Below are 11,740 nucleotides of genomic sequence, written 5' to 3'. Positions count from 1 at the left end.
TGAAACCATGTGACTGAAATTTTGTGTTCTGTTACGTTAAGAAAAAAAAAATTGCCTTCCAATGCAGGGAGCACGGTTTCAATCCCTGTTTGGGGAATTAAGATCCCATGTGCTACAAGGCATGGCTAAAAATTAGAAAGAAATTAATTAATTTAAAAACTTTTAAAACATTGAAAGAAAAAGAGCAACTCCCCAAGTCACCCCATTTCAGAATCCATGCTAACAAATAGGCATTAGCCAAAGCAAAGTATTCAATGACGCTCCTCAAACATTTTATGAGCTTTTGTACTCCAAATATCCTAATTCATGTAAACATATTAACTTAAAAATTTAGTCATACGTTTGCATATTTATTTTATTTTAAAAAAATTCCTTTTTATTGGAGTATAGTTAATATACAACATTGAGTTAGTTTCCACTGTACAGAATAGTGAATCTGTTACACATACACATTTTGTTGTCATTCAGTCGCTCAGTCGTGTCTGACTCTTTGCGACCCATGAACTGCAGCAGGCCAGACTTCCCTGTCCTTCACCACATATCTACTCTTTTTTTTTTAGTTTATTTTCCCATATAGGTTATTTCAGAGTATTGAGTAAAATCACCTGTGCTGTACATTAGGTTCTTATCAGTTATCTGTTTTATATACAGTAGGGTTTCTATGTCAATCCCAATCTCCAAATGTATCCCTTCTCCCCACTTACCCTCTGGTAACCATAATTTGTTTTCCAAGTCTATGAGTCTGTTTTGTAAATAAGTTCATTTGAACCCATTTTTTAGATTCCACATGTAAGCAATATCATATGATATTTGTCTTTTCATCATTTCCAACTCCTTGCGACCCCATGGACTGTAGTCCACCAGGCTCTTCTGTCCATGGGGATTCGCCAGACCAGAATACTGGAACGGGTTGCCAAGCCCTCCTCCAGGGGATCTTCCCAACCCAGGGATCGAACACAGGTCTCTAGCACTGCAGGCAGATTCTTTACCAGCTGAGGCACCAGGGGAGCCCAAGAACATTGGGATACAATTATCTTTTTGAATTATGGGTTTTTTTCCAGATATAAGCCACATATTTGCATATTATGCTTTACTAATATACTTTATATATTAGTTATAAAATATTGCACTCTAAAACATACACGAAAAGCAGGTATTAAGAGGGTTAATACCAAAAAAACTCTGGATATGTGCTTTTATTTATTCCTTTGTCTCTGGGGTGTAGACACCCTATCCCCTTGGGGGCCACTGATCCTGGAGGGAGAGAGGGAATTAGATGAGAGATCCCCGTCTCAGATGCCTTCATCTCCCATCCCAGACTTAGAGTGGGGCAAGGGAAGTGGAGAAGGGCTGATGCTGACCAGATGCATTGGTCAGCACACAATCAGCTCATTTCATCCTGGATCCAGGGATCAGCCTCTCACGTATCAGACTAGGCTCCCTGGTGGGTGCAGGATCACCCAGTCTGCATGGGCTGGACCAGGGTGTGAGCCCACCCCCATGCAAACCTACTCCAGGGAGTCAGGAAGCTGAAACCAGAACTTAGAGCCTGGCACAGGGGCTTCCTAACATTTTGTTTTGTTTATTTTTTTAAAGCACTGTTGGAATTTCTTAAAAGCCTTGTGTCATTTCTTTTTGAAGTTAGCCACTTCGGACAGCCCTGTTGCTCCATCTTTGTCCCGCGGGACACTTGTGAATTGCTCACGAGTTGCTTTGTGTGGGTCCTCTGTTTGGCCTGTGGTTTCTCCCTGTGGGCACTATTTGGCTTTTGGGGCCGGATCTGTCTCTGGCCTGGAGTACCTGTGTCTTGGAGGATGTCTAGCAGCACCCCTTGGGGTCCATCCACTAGACGCCAGTGGTACTCCCCCAAGCTTTCACAACCAAAATACCTCCAGATTTGGCCAAATGTCCCCCTCAGCGGAGAATCACTGCTGGGAAAGTCACAATGGTACAGCTGGGTGTTTCCTTTTCAGGAACCACATCCCTGCCCCGCGACTCTTTGCTGTGGAGCCCAGGGCCATCCTCAGAGTCCTGCGCTTCGCAAGGTCCGACCCTCCACTTGCCAGGAAGCGGTTGCGTGAGATCTAGAGAGTGGGAGGCAGGGCCCTCCCCTGGGCCTCAGGCACGTCCTTCACACTCACTCACCTCCTGCACGTGACACCTCCCTCCTTTCTTTTTTCCCTTTTCTTTTCTCTTCTCTTCACTCTTTTTTCTTTGCCAGTTAACCTTCTGTTCTTTTTTCAGGTGGACCTTACACCTGGCCAAGCCTCCAGTTCAGTTTAGTTGCTCAGTCATGTCCGACTCTTTGTGACCCCAGGCCTCCCTGTCCATCACCAACTCCCGGAGCTTACTCAAACTCATGTCCTTCAAGTCAGTGATGCCATCCAACCATCTCATCCTCTGTCATCTCCTTCTCTTCCCCTCCCTCAATCTTTCCCAGCATCAGGGTCTTTTCCAATGAGTCAGTTCTTCCCATCAGGGGGCCAAAGGATTGGAGTTTCAGCTTCAGCATCAGTCCTGTCAATGAATATTCAGGACTGATTTCCTTTAGGATGGACTGGTTTGGATCTCCTTGCAGTCCAAGGGACTCTCAAGAGTCTTCTCTAACACCACAGCTCAAAAGCATCAATTCTTCAGTGCCCAACTTTCTTTATAGTCCAACTCTCACATCTATACGTAACTACTGGAAAAACCATAGCCTTGACTAGATGGACCTTTGTTGGCAAAGTAATGTCTCTGCTTTTTAATATGCTGTCTAGGTTGGTCATAATGTTTCTTCCAAGGAGCAAGCGTCTTTTAATTTCATGGCTGCAGTCACCATCTGCAGTGATTTTGGAGTCCCCCCAAAATAAAATCTGTCACTGTTTCCATTGCTTCCCCAACTATTTGCCAAGCCTCACTCCACATCTATTCAGCCCCAAGTCAGGGTGGGGTACTGCTCCTACGTGATCCCAGATGGACTGCCCTCTCCTAATACAGCGTTCACTGCTTCCCTCCCCCACTCTGCTGTTGCAACCACTGGGCTGTCTGAGACCTCCCAGGAGCGTGGCTTCTTCGGGGCTAAGGCTGTGCGGCTTTGTCACCCCTGTGTTCCAGCGCCAGCACAGTGACTGGCACGGCGGCAAGTCTTAGGGCATATCTGCTCAATAAATACAGGTGACTGGCACCAGGCCCATGCCTCCCGAGTATTAGGAAGGGTCAAGTTCATAGGATTAAGATCACTGGCTGGAGCCAGGCTGTCTAGGTGCATTGCTGAGTTGTGCTGCTTTCCAGCTGGGTGCCTTTGGGCAAAATACTTACCCTCTCTATTCCTTAGTCTCTTCCTCTTTTGTGCAGGGTAGTAATAACAGTATTTACCTTAAGAATTACTACAATCACCATATACCTGGTAGATGAGACAGTAAAGAATCTGCCTGCAGTGTGGGAGACCCGGGTTGGATTCCTGGATCGGGAAGGATTCCCTGGAGAAGGGAATGGCAACCCACTCCAGTGTACTTGCCTGGAGAACCCCATGGACGGAAGAGTCTAGCGGGCTGCAGTCCACGGGGTTGCAAGAGTCAGACATGACTGAGCTACTAACGCTGTTACTGCCGCTACTACTATGAGTTAATGCAGGGCTTCCCTGGTGGCTCAGAAGGGACAGAGTCTGCCCACAATGCAGGCGAACCATGGGTTCGGTCCCTGGGTGGGGAAGATCCTCTGGAGAAGGGAATGGCGACCCAGTCCAGTATTCTTGCTTGGATAATTCCATGCACAGAGGAGCCTGAAGGGATACAGTCCAAGGGGGTGTTGCAAGAGTCAGACAAGACTGAGCGACTAAACCACCACCACCACCACCAGCAGATGGTTAGCGCTAAACAAGAGCTCACTGTTAACGCATCTGAACACTTATTAGAACTCACTTACACTAAAGGGGATAAGATTTTGCTTTGAAGGAGATGTAGCTGATTGGGATGAAGATAGAGGCAGAGACGTGGAGGCTCTGGAGTCCTCATGTCAATAAAAGAGGAACCAAGAATCTGGAATTCTCAGCAATAACATCAGAACCTCAGAGAGGAAAAAAAAAAAAGAACCTCAGAGAGCAAGCAGAAGAGGTGGGGAGGATTCCAGAAACTCACTCATTTTATGAGAATGAATGACCTGTTAGTTTGGGTCTAGGAAAGAAGAATGAAAGTCTCTTAGCTTTTTCCTCCAGTATTCAGCCCTCTCACCCTCGGACTCACAGGAGGAACTGTCTCTGGATACCTAATCGCCATTTATCACAACATGTCCACTAGAAAAATGCATCTAAAATTCCTCCCTTTGGCTTGTCAACACATCCATTAGAAAAAACCGGGCTACCGGTTATGTAGAACCATGGCCATTTCTTGTTATCAAGCATTTGGTTGAAATGGAAATTTCCTGTCTGCCTTGGGGGACATTTCCAATGTTCTATATTTATGCCATGGGCTAGTTAACCAAAATCTGAAATCTTTATTTTTTAAAAATTGAACTGTAGTTGACATACAATAGGTGGTTCAGTGGGTAAAGAATCCGCTTGAGATACAGGACACATAGGAGATGAGAGTTCGATCCCTGGTTTGGGAAGATCCCCTGGAGAAGGAAATGACAACCCACTCCAGTAATCTTGCCTGGAGAATCCCACGGACAGAGGAGTGTGGTGAGCTACAGTCCCTGGGATTGCAAAGACTTAGACACGACCCAAGGGACTCAGCATGCCCGCATGTAGTTGACTTACAATATTACAAAACCTGAATTCTTCATCTATATTTTCAGTTTTACATTCACAGGTCTAAAGTCATAGAGAAGTCACCTTGTGTGTGTTAAGTCTGGGTCTTGGTGTCTAAAGCGAAAATGACTTCAAACTTCTGAACAAGGTTATCTCCACTTGAGGAGAAGACAAAAACAGGAGCATTTTCTTGATCCTCGATTCTGCGTCCATCAGCTCACACTGACCTTTACTGACTATTTGAGCTCAATCAGTTTGGGAATGCGGTGGAAGCTGTTGAGTTAATTTGGTTGTTTAAACAATTATATCAGACAGGCAGGTAAGCAAGCAGACAGCAAATATTTGTCTGACCACTGTGCTAGGCACCTGGGACAAGGCAAGGGGACGGTGACCCAGTGTAGCAGTCCCCAGGGTTGCCTATGCGGTCTGAGGGATCTGGCTTGGATCATTGGCTCCGTTGCTTTCCAGATTTATTTGATACCCTGAATCTCAATCTGCCTATCTTTAAAATGGGCATCATAATTTTAGTTACCTCATAAGGCTCTGAAAGGATGGAGCAAGATAAGCCACCCACAGAGTTTAGCACATTCACGTGTCATTATGCATGTTACTGCCCCTGCTTCATTCTCCAGCAGATGGAATGATCCTATCAGGGGAGAGAACTGATTAGCAAAAGCACCCCGATGAGCCATTTGGGTTGGAACAACAGCTCTCAGGGCATAGGCAGATTGGGTGAGGAATGAAACAGGAGGATGGCTAAATCACTGTGTGAGCAGTCTAAGGAGGAGACAGAGAGTGGGACCCCTGTTATAGGAGTGATTCTTGGGACCAGGAATTGTCTAAGGGCCTTAAGAGTCTATATGTCTAATCTTCAGTTTTTGTCATTTTTTTCCTTCTTGTGGTTCTGATGTAACCAACTACGTATCATAGCCCTAAATCTTAAACAGACATCTCCCACACCATGGAGCCAGATTGCCAGGACAATCTCGTGGTTTATACCTGTTCAGTTCAGTTCAGTTCAGTCTCTCCGTTGGGCCTGACTCTTTGCGACCCCATGGACTGCAGCACGCCAGGCCTCCTTGTCCATCACCAACTCCTGGAGTTTACTCAAATTCACGTCCATCGAGTCAGTGATGCCATCCAGCCATCTCATCCTGTCGTCCCTTTCTCCTCCTGCCCTCAATCTTTCCCAGCATCAGGGTCTTTTCCAAGGAGTCAGTTCTTCGCATCAGGTGGCCAAATATTGGAGTTTCAGCTTCAACATCAGTCCTTCCAATGAACACTCAGGACTGATCTCCTTCAGGATGGACTGGTTGGATCTCTTTGCAGTCCAAGGGACTCAAGAGTCTTTTCCAACACCACAGTTTAAAAGCATCAATTCTTCAGTGCTCACCTTTTTTTTTAGTCCAACTCTCACATCCATACATGACCACTGGAAAAACCATAGCTTTGACTAGACAGACCTTTGTTGGCAAAGTAATGTCTCTGCTTTTTAATATGCTGTCTAGGGTGGTCGTAACTTTTCCTCCAACTTTTCTTTAGCCATAGAATAAAAACTTCGTTTTCAAAATTACCCAAGTTTGGGCTTTAAATTATGTCCCAGTTATGCCAACCACTTTCTGTGAGTTGCTATGTTTGAAAAAACCAAGGGAAAGAGGCTGGACTGAGATGAGGAGAAGATGGGGAAGCAGCAGGTAGAAATGGGATGGACGTGGGACAGACACAGGTGCTCAGAGACAGAAGGGACCATGTGCAACTGGGGCAGAGGCAAAGGAAGAGATGCTGGCTTGCACTCTGTGCTTATGGGGTATCTAGCCACCTACCTCTTTGTGGGGAGTTGGAAGATAGGGGATATTCATGAAATTAGCTTATAGGTTATATTTGCAGCACTATTAATTGCAGGTAAATTAACATGCATTGAATTACAAAAATTCCATCAGCCCTTGAAAACCTCCTGTGCCCTTTGTCAGCATTTCTTGACTCTGCTCCCTGCCCTTGCCAACCACTAATCTGTTTTGTGTTCATCTGTTTTTGTCTTGGACATAGTGTCATGTAAATGGAATCATGGAGTCTGTGGCCTTTGTAAGTTTGCCTTCTTCCAGATTCCACCATGCATTTGAGATTCATCCATGTTGTTGCATGTTTCAGTAGCTTATGTTGGGAGCTTCAGAAGTATTCCAATGTATGGATATACCAGTTTTTTTGGGGTTTCCCAGGTGGCTCAGATGGTAGAGAATCTGCCTGCAATTCAGGAGACCTAGGTTCATTCCCCGGGGTTGGGAAGATCCCCTGGAGGAGGGCATGGCTACCCACTCCAGTGTTCTTGCCTGGAGAATTCTACGGACAGAGGAGCCTGGGGGCTACAATCCATGGGGTCGCAAAAGAGTCAGACACGACTAAACATGTACATACCAGTTTCTTTATCCATTCCTTAGTTAAAGCACATTTAAGTTACTTTCATTCACTATAATTTTGACAAACTAAATACACCTGTGTAACTCATATCCCTGTTGAAGAGAATTCAAAAATAGGAACATTTTAAGATGTATAGTTTTCATGTGAAATACTGTGAAATAAATTCTAGTTCAAGGGTTCTTAACCATTTCTGAGCTATGGATCCCTTTGCTGGTCAGGCGAACTCTTCTCTGAATACTGTTGTTAATGTATTGATATAGAATAAAATGCATAGGATTATCAAAGAAAGCCAATTACATTGAAATACAGTTATCAATTATTACAAAGAAATATGTGATTAAGAAGAAATATTAAGAAGGATTGAAGTAATATCTGTATTCCTTTATGGACACATCAAATAAAACCCAGAAGCAGATTCTAAGAACTAGATTTTGAGAATTAAGAACTAGATCTAAGAACAGAAGATTTGAAGTTCTGAAATTTTGAAGTTGTGAGGAGCACATGTGACACATGTGGCACTAGTGGTAAAGAACCCGCCTGCCACTGCAGGAGGCGTGAGACGCAAGTTCGATCCCTGAGTCGAGAAGATCCCCTGGAGGAGGTCACGGTCACCCACTCCAGTATTCTTGCCTGGAGAATCCCAGGGACAGAGGAGCCTTGTGGTTACAGTCCATGGGGTCACAAAGAGTCAGACACGACTGAAGGGACTTAGCACCCACATGCATAACTGGAATGAGATGTAAAAATATTTGTGATTTTAATTGGGGACACAGTCACAGATACAATCATTACCATTTCCCCCTCATTCACAATTGAAGGAAATGCTAAATTTCAATCTGAGTTTCATGAATATAAAAATAGGAATTTTCCCCAGGAATCTCTTGAACTCCATCTTTAAGGACTCGGATTTTCTGTGTGTGTGTGTGTGTGTGTGTGTGTGTGTGTGTATGCACGCGTGCGCACATGCATGTGCTCAGTTGTGTCTGACTCTTTGTGAACCCATGGACTGTGATAAGCTCCTTTGTCCATAGGATTTTCCCAGTGAGAATACTGGAGTGGGTAGCCATTTCTTTTTCCAGGAGATCTTCCCAACCCAAATACTGAACCTTCGTCTCCTGCATTTACCACTGAGCCACTTGGGAAGGTACCTTGCTGTAATTAGACCATCCATCCCACTCAATTTTGTTGCTAACACCTTAAAAGTGTAGGTGGGAACTCCTTTTTGCCAACTTTCACATCCAGCAAGATAGATCCAGGTCTTTTTCTCTGCTGACTCACAGCTGTTAATTAGTGCATAACCTGCCTATTTCCAGCAGGTATGTGATCCTTGGTCTTTTTCTGTGACTTCAGAAACTTCTCAACTTACTTCCAGCCATCTAACAATTAAGCCTTCAAATCCCGTGGCAGAAACTTGAACAAAGCTCCCTAAGTCCTGAGTCTGGTGAAACGTCTAGCTTTATCTTGATCTATGAGAACTACCACCTGAATTTATAGCAATGTGATGCACTTAGAGTAAAAGGAGGGGGAAGAGGGGCAAGAAAAGTCTTAGCCAGGAATAGAAAAGTACAGCCAGTATTTTGTGAGCTCTGAGTTTCTGTTGAAACATGAGCAAGTTTGATTCTGGGAAAATTCAACTTCCTGGTTTGAAGACGGGCTTACAAAAGAGCTTTCCAGTTTTTACATATATCAAATGCTTCTACACTCACCCAACAGGATTTATTTTCAAATGGAGTGGATTAAAGTGCACCAGAGACATACAGACCAGTAATGCCTTAAAAATCAATTAGATTTATAAGGAGAAATAAAACTATATATATAAAAAAAATCTCCAAATAAGTTTGCTTTGGAGTCTTTTCCTCACTCTTCCATTAAAAAAAGTAGGACTTTCCCCCTTGCTACTGTGTGCCCAAATTGTTTTTCCGTTCAGTTCAGTTCAGTTCAGTCGCTCAGTCGTGTCCAACTCTTTGCGACCCCATGAATCGCAGCACGCCAGGCCTGCCTGTCCATCACCAACTCCCGGAGATTATGCAAACTCATGTCCATTGAGTCAGTGATGCCATCCAACCATCTCATCCTCTGTCATCCCCTTCTCCTCCTGCCCCCAATCCCTCCCACCCTCAGGGTCTTTTCCAACGAGTCAACTCTTCACATGAGGTGGCCAAAGTATTGGAGTTTCAGCTTCAGCATCAGCCCTTCCAATGAACACCCAGGACTGATCTCCTTCAGGATGGACTGGCTGGATCTCCTTGCAGTCCAAGGGACTCTCAAGAGTCTTCTCCAACACCACAGTTCAAAAGCATCCATTTTTCGGTGCTCAGCTTTCTTCACAGTCCAAATCTCACATCCATACATGACCACTGGAAAAACCATAGCCTTGACCAGATGGACCTTTGTTGGCAAAGTAATGTCTCTGCTTTTTAATATGCTCTTCAGGTTGGTCATAACTTTCCTTCCAAGGAGTAAGCATCTTTTAATTCCGTGGCTGCAGTCACCATCTGCAGTGATTTTGGAGCCCAAAAAAACAAAGTCTGACACTGCTTTCACTGTTTCCCCATCTATTTCCCATGAAGTGATGGGACCAGATGCCATGATCTTAGTTTTCTGAATGCTGAGCTTTAAGCCAACTTTTTCACTCTCCTCTTTCACTTTCATCAAGAGACATTTTAGTTCCTCTTCACTTTCTGCCGTAAGGGTGGTGTCATTTGCATATCTGAGGTTATTGATATTTCTCCCGGCAATCTTGATTCTAGCGTGTACTTCTTCCAGTCCAGTGTTTCTCATGATGTACTCTGCATATTAGACCTACCAATTTCCTTCTTGCTCCTTCACTGTGAAAACACATATGATTCTTTATTTTTCTTTAACTGTCTGACTTACTTCCCTTATGTGTGGACTGTAAAAAGAAATGATACAAATGAACTTACTTGTAAAGCAGAGAGAGTGTTGTTAGTTCTCAGTTGTGTCAGTCTCTTCGGATCCCATGGACTGTAGCCCTCCATGTTCCTCTGTCTATTGGATTTCCCAGGCAAGAATACTGGAGTGGGTAGCCATTCCCTTCTCCAGGGGATCTTCCCCATCCAGGTCTCTTGCATTGCTGGCAGATTCTTTACCACTGAGCCACCAGGTATAAAAAGAAATGATACAGCTGAACTTACTTATGAAACAGAGACTCACAGACTTCGAGAATGAGTTTATAGTTGCCAGGGGGAAGGATGAGGGGAAGGGATAGTTAGGGAGTTTGGGACGGACATGTGCACACTGCTATATTTAAAATGGATAAACAACAAGGACCTATTATATAGCAAAATAAATAAAATAAAATAGTAACCAATGAAAAGATATCTGCTTCAAATGTAACATTATATTCTTTTGACAATTCCCATCTAGGTTAATTTCAGGGAACCGTTAAAGATTCTCTACCTGAAAAAATAGCTTTCTCACTGAATTATGGGTATAGACAAAATTATAATGAGCATAAAGTTTTATTTCTCAAATAGAGATAAGACTTCATGTGCAAATATTCTTTGGAGTGGTAGCTCACTGATCCAAGTTCCCATGAAGGTATGATGCTTAGTCTTTGAGCAGTCTTTCCAAACCTGGAAGAGCATGAGAAATCCCTTCAGCATCTGTGGAAGAGACACCAGGACTTCAAGTCTGATGGACAGAAAAAGTCCTTTCTGGAGATAGAACTTGTTGTTGTTCAGTCCCCGTGTCATGTCTGACTCTTTGCAACCCTGTGGACTAGGAGCATGCCAAGCTCCTCTGCCCTCCACTGTCTCCCGGAGTTCTCCCCTGTCATCCTGATGCACACTGGGGTCCGACTCCGCTGCCTTCACGGACCGAAGGTCTAATAAAGATGCATTACCTTTGCGTGTCCACGGTTTATGGCTTCCATTCACACAAATGCCCTGTTTGGCCTTCAGATACCCTTGTAAGAACAGGACAGGATCACTTCCCAGAAGTACAGCTTGGGAAACCAAGGACTGAAACTGTTAAGGGACACATCCAAAGACAGCCAGACACCAAGGGCAAGGAAAAGAGGCAGATGGAAAGGCTGGGTTCCCCCCTTGGCTTGTTTTAAAATTTTATTGAAGTCAATCCTCTATATTCATAAATGTTAGGAGTGGTATCTGTGAAATCAGGGATGTAAGTATGAAATGGAGTTTTGTTTTGTTTTTTTAATTTGCCTGTATTGAGTGTTAGTTGCTGCTGCATGTGGAATCTTCCAGGACCAGGGATTGAACCTGCATCCCCTGAACTGTAAGGCAGATACTTTACCACTGAGCCACCAGGCAAGTCTGAAATGGAGTTTTTTTTTTAAAAAGTTTTCATTTATAAATGTAGTTAAGAGCCTTCCAGAGGGGTGTCACAATGGACATTAAAGTGTGCTTCTTTTATTTTTCTTGGTGAGAGAAGCCACCTGTCAGAAGACGTAGGACTGGTCAGTCTGGTCAATCGTCTTCGACTCATCAAAAGCCTGGTGCAGGCGGGGTTGCCCTGGGTTACCAGGGAACGAGTAGATTTGGCATGTTTCTGTTTTGAGGGTAAAGAAGAAGTTAGCCCATACTAGCAAGGCAGGGTGGAACTGAACTGTGT

Source organism: Dama dama, chromosome 31, assembly GCF_033118175.1.
Source record: "Dama dama isolate Ldn47 chromosome 31, ASM3311817v1, whole genome shotgun sequence".
NCBI classification, from domain to species: domain Eukaryota; kingdom Metazoa; phylum Chordata; class Mammalia; order Artiodactyla; family Cervidae; genus Dama; species Dama dama.
The sequence above is the reverse complement of the archived record's forward strand: the minus strand, read 5'-3'. Positions refer to the sequence as shown.